The 6,056-nt window shown below is 41.6% G+C and overlaps 1 pseudogene; it reads left to right on the forward strand.

Moving 5' to 3' along the window:
• Positions 1-701: 701 nt before the first annotated feature.
• Positions 702-1,752, forward strand: LOC127032549 (olfactory receptor 52P1-like; annotated as a pseudogene).
• The last annotated feature ends 4,304 nt before the right edge of the window (positions 1,753-6,056 follow it).

The raw sequence follows: 6,056 nt of genomic DNA on the forward strand, positions 1-6,056 counted from the left end.
CAGCTAGTATTTGATAGACTTTTCTCATTTCCCCTCTAATTCATCTCAGTTCTAAGATAACAATGTCAGTCTTTTCAACACCTTTCCATATGAGAGTTAACTCGGGATCTAGATTGTTCCCTGAAACCCTCTAGTTCTTCAACATCTTTTGTGAGAAGGGTGCCTAGTACTACAAATAGGAGTCCATAAGAAGGTGAAATATTAGCTGACTGATCTCATGGCATTATATTGTTTGTATGAGTCCCCAATTCCATGCCTCCTGCATCCCAACGTTTTGCTCAGTTTCTGTCCATTCTTGCAAAGTGAAAAGGTTTTCACAAGGCTGAGTTACATGACACCCAGGTCCCTCTCCTGAGTTCATACAGTTAAATTAGAACCTAATAATGTGTTTGAGGAGTTCAATTTTTTTCCTTCATACGGGCATAAATGTTTCAGTTACTGACTTCAAAGTATATATGCCATCATGCAGCCCATTCACCTAGCTTGGTTAGCTCCTTCTGAGGACTTCTCTGGCCTTGACCATGACCTAAATAATCTGATGCCATCTGTAAATGTTGCCATCTCACTGTTCACCCCCATTTGTAGATTGTTAATACTTATAAAATATTTATCATATTTTTTTTAAACCTTGTAACCTTTCTCTCAATGCACCTCCCCCTTCACAGGAACCTTGAGCATTTCTGAGCCCAATTCAACATCTCATGTCAATTTTCAACCTCAGCCCCTCTGACCCTTCAATATTCATCCTAACGAGGATCCCTGGCCTGGAAGCTGCCCACAACTGGATCTCCATCCCATTCTCTACGTTCTGCATTATTGGCCTATTGGGAAATTTCACAGTTCTGTTTGTTGTAGGCAAAGAGCAGACTCTGCACAAGCTGCTGTACCTGCTACTCTGCATGCTGGCGCTCACAGACATTGGCACGTCTATCTCTGTTGTGCCAAAGGCACTGTGTTTATTTTGGTTCAGTTTGAAAGACATTACTTTGAGTGGCTGCCTCACCCAGATGTTCTTCCTTCATGGGGTTTCTATGATGCACTCAGCCATCCTCTTGACAATGGCCTTTGATCGCTATGTTGCCATATGTAACCCTCTGAGATACGCCACCATCCTCACCAATACACAAATAGCTAAGCTAGGACTAGTGGGTTTGATAAGAGCTGTTCTCCTCATTCTACCCCTGCCCCTGCTCCTGAGCAGGCAGCCATTCTGTGCCAACCGCATTATCCCCAACACGTACTGTAACCACATGGCTGTGGCGAAGATGTCATGTGGAGACATCACAGTCAACTGGACGTATGGTTTGATGATGGCGTTTGTAATCATCATGTTAGACCTGACTCTCATTGCCCTGTCATAGAGTCTGATTATCAGGACTGTCCTCAGAATCTCCTCCAAGAAAGCCCACCAGAAAGCCCTCAACACCTGCACAGCCTACCTCATTGTGATGCTGATGTCTTATCCTCTCTTCCTCTTCTCCACTCTAACACATCGGTTCGGTCAGGGCATCGCTCCACAGGTTCACATCATCTTGGCCAACCTCTATTTCCTCCTCCCACCCATGCTCAACCCTATCATTTATAGCAGCAAAGAATCCTGTGGCACCTTATAGACTAACAGACGTTTTGGAGCATGAGCTTTCGTGGGTGAATACCCACTTCTTCAGATGTATCATTTATGGGCCTATCATTTATGGGGCTAAAACTAAAGAACTTCGTGATAAAATGGGCAAATACACCTGCAGAAGGTGATTTCCTAGGACCACTGACTTTAAACCAGAATGACCAGAAGGGGAAGCAATAACTCCTTGTTAATCAAGTGTGCGCTGTCTCCGTTTGGCTGAGCTCACTATTCTGAAATTCAAAGTGTGAAAAGCTTCTCACACCTAACACCTTATCACTCCATCACCAAGAACTACTCTCTCTGTTGCTGAGTTTCCTCTCTCTGACCATCACCTGATCTCTTTCAGCATCACTCATCAGCCTTCGCTTCCACATACCCTGTCACTTGGCCTTTTCATGACTTCCAAAACACCTGAAGATACTACAGCTGTCTGAAGCAAGGTGGATTTCCATTAGACCCGTTGCGTTTTGTAGGAGTTATAAAAGATTGGTTAATGTAATGTGCTCTGGAGCATCTTGAGAGAAATTAATTATTCAATACTGTTCTGGCAGTTAGCTAAATATCTGGGACATTCTAAATCTTTTGCTTATGTCTGTGTGTCCTTAAGTCTAATAAAGTGCATAGTTAGACAAGAGCATGATTAATTGCATTTAATCCTCGATAAGACAGAATTGCTGTGTTCCCATTGATTTTTTCTTCAAATTGCCTGGAGTGAAATAGTTAAGTTTCCCTGGCATTGGGGTCTGAAAACACAGTGTAACAGACTGCTGTGTTAAATTAGGACATTGCCTTGGAGTAAAATAATTTACCATTTTGCACAGTCAGCTTTGGAATCACTTTCAGCTAGAACTTTTAAAACACACAGTAACCACTCCTGTTGTTGAAGATGTCAAAAGTAGGTGTTGAGATTTCATCCTGGAGTTTGTGAAACAGAGATTGCTACCAAATGTTCAGGTGATTGAACAACTTGCAGTACTAAGGTTTCAGAGGAGTAGCTGTGTTAGCCTGTATAAGCAAAAACAATGAGGAGTCCTGTGGCACCTTAGACACTAACTAATTTATTTGGGTATAAGCTTTGGTGAGCTATAACCCACTTCATCAGATTCACAACCTAGATACACTGATATCTCATTTTTGCCATTGTTTTGTGGAGATCTTGGACAGCTGGAGCAGCAATGGAGAGTTTTGCGTCTAGATCACTGGGTCTCAAATTCAGATCAACCAAGTAGGGCAGTTTTGGGCTGAAGGTCTCAAACAGACGAATGTCGCTGTGGTGTTCTTTATGTCCTGATTCTCTCCTCTGCTTTCATTCCAATCCATTTAAAGAGGCGGTTCACAAACTACTGGAGGTGTGTGAATGTGTAAAGGGAGGCCAGACTGGGGCTAGTGGAGAAGAGCCGTGCACACCCACAGGAGGGGATAAAGGGGACAGCTGGAGGCCCAGCCACACAGAGTGACAGTGGGAGCCTGGCCTGACCACTGGAGCCACAGCCACATGTGGCTACACTACTCCCATGCAGGGCTCTTTTAGCAACTGTGACACATGAGATGCCCATTGCATGTTGTCCCCAAAGTACTTAAAAACAAACTTAAAATCATCACCAGCAGCGCTTACAGTGAGAAACAGCTCACCTGAGAAACTGGTCATTTTGTGACAAAGGAGAAAACTGTACAACACAAACTGAAGTGAGGGCAGCTGTGAAGGGTCCAGCAAAACACAGAAGCTGAAAATATGACAAAGTTTATTCAAACTAGGCTTTATGTGGAGTGGGTCCAGCTATGCACCGTAGCCTCAATGTGTCATATGTAGTGAAGTACTGGCAAACGACAGAATGCGGCCCTGCAAGCTACACCAACATCTCAAAACAAAACACTCTACCTTACTATCAAATCCTATCAAGCTTTTTTCAGAAGAAGCTCTGTGAGGGGTTCGGTCTCAGGGACCCCTTTGGAACTGTCACCTCATGGACTGAAATTACCTCTGAGCCCATTTTCCTTGCCAGCCTAGGCCCCTAGAACCCTGTCTTGTTGAGCCAGACACATTAGCCTGCTACCACACAGACCCAGGGCCTGGGCCATGCCCCCAAAGCTGCACTTCTAAACTGAAAACAGCTGAGCAGGATACCTGTCTCCAGCACTCAGACACCCAGCTCCCAATGCGATCTGAACCCCAAATAAATCCGTTTTACTCTGTATAGAACTTATACAAGGTAAACTTATAAATGTTTACCCTCTATATCAGATGGAGAGAGAGATAGGAGATGAGTTAGAGGAGGACAAAGCATCAGTTCTGTTGGAGAAAAACAGAGTTCTCATACTCAGGTTGGCTGCAGAAAGTCAGATACTTTATTATCTCTAGCAATTGCATGGAGGGAGAGAGCTAAACAGATCTCCAGATAAACAATTACAGCGAGCATTTATACCTTTTGTTACAAACAATAATGTGCAACAGCTGCATTTTGTTTATACATAGGTCATCCTGATATCTTATTTTTCTCCCCAATTTAAACTATAGTCTACATACCATACTTATCTAACTCAAGGTCACAACAACTTCTCACACAGTTCTTTTCTACTTGCCTCGCACAATCCTCACTTCTACAAATCTCGTGTTATTAGGGTTACAGTTAGCTCAACTCTTGCTCACAAACTACAGAATTTACATTGAAATCCCCTTCATTTCCATCTCTACTTCCACAGTTCCCATTCCTGTTGGTATGGTGTGTCGTCAGTCATCATCTGTGTGGTGCTCTGCTCTGTTCAATGATGATAACAGTTGACTGCATAAGTGGTGTTGTCCCTGTGTGCTGCCCCGGCTCTGCACTGGTCACTGGCACAGCAGATCTCGAGCAAACCACCCAGTGACCACAGACTCCGATAAGATATGAAAACACCCAGAGAGATTTATTCCCAAACAAAACACAATCTCTATTGTAACCTATAGGACTAACCTGCTTGATCGTAGATGATAGATAGATAGATAGATAGATAGATATCTTATAGTATAAATATTTGGTTTATTGAAAAGGCTTATAAATGTATATTAAAATAAGTTTGGCTGTAATACAAGATACCTGCAGGCCACATCCTGTATGTTAAGCTAAAGCATAGTTAGCATATATATATTAAGACCTTTTACTCAGAAAGCAAAGTTGACCTTTATCTTGTTTATTCTATACCCAAATAGATAAAGTACCTACACCTATGTCTATGACCTTTTATTTAGACCAAAAGACGATGGAGAATGGCATGGGGAGGGGGTTTCAGTGTTGTACCCACAAACTTAACAAGAACACCACAAGAGACTGATGTGAGCACATACCTGTCATCAATATGCACGTACATATTAGCCTATGGGGTAAGTGAACCCTAACATTTCTGTGGGCGAGGAATGAAATTTGAAGATAAGAGGAAGGATTTCCGGCATTTGCCCTATAGAAAAGGTGACCTACCTCAATAGAGAACTCCTCTCACTTTACTACATCTCCATTCTCACTTTACTCTATTCTCACTTACTTCCTCCACTCAATCTATTCTATCTATCTACCATGACTGCTACTATTAGTAGTCTGTACTTGTTCTTCTTAAACTTTAAGTTTCCAAGGAACTAGGCTAAGCTTGGTTTCCTTACCTTTTATTCTTTGTTTATTAGGTTTTGATTTTAAGTTTAAGTTAGTCAAGTAAACCCTAAGTCCACTTTAATAGCTCACAGTATTAGTTGCTTCTAAGCACAGCATGCAAGAATTGAGAAACCTGAACAGCAAGGCTATTCCTGTCTCTTGTACCACAAGGTTATCAAAGAAGGGTGTGAGTAAATTAACCAAAGCTTTGTTTTATATAATACTATATTATCATATGCATCTTTTGAATAGCAGTAATGCAATTGTAATTTTGTAACTCTGTTTATTTTACCATTTACTTACTATTATTGATTTTAATAAAAAGTCTTTAAGGCTATATCTGTCTCAGTGTGAGCTTCCTCTCATACCCTCTTTATGCATTCTGTGGAGCCTGATCTGGGACAAGAACTTTTACCTTCTGATCAAACAGATTGGAGAGCCTAAACCCCATGTGATTAATATTATTGACTAATTATTGATATTTTATTAATTAAATAAAAATTATAATAAATAAAATTCCCATATTATCCAAATTAATATTATCAGTACACCCTAAATCAGGCTACACTACCTCTCCAGATCAGATATCTACAGTTCTGCTAGAACATATGTGCTCCCTGACAATGGATCGGCTCAGTCAGTGGCGGGATTTACCACTGCCTCCTACGTCAGACCAAGACAGCTCCTCAGGGTTAAATTCTTATACACAGGTACAAACACATCACTCCTGATGTAATAAGGTGCAACTCCTCTACGTAGCAAGGTGCCGCCTTTCATCTTGTACATGTTGGTTCAAACAAAACAACTCTATC

The sequence above is a fragment of the Gopherus flavomarginatus genome, chromosome 1 (assembly GCF_025201925.1).
Source record: "Gopherus flavomarginatus isolate rGopFla2 chromosome 1, rGopFla2.mat.asm, whole genome shotgun sequence".
Classification (NCBI taxonomy): domain Eukaryota; kingdom Metazoa; phylum Chordata; order Testudines; family Testudinidae; genus Gopherus; species Gopherus flavomarginatus.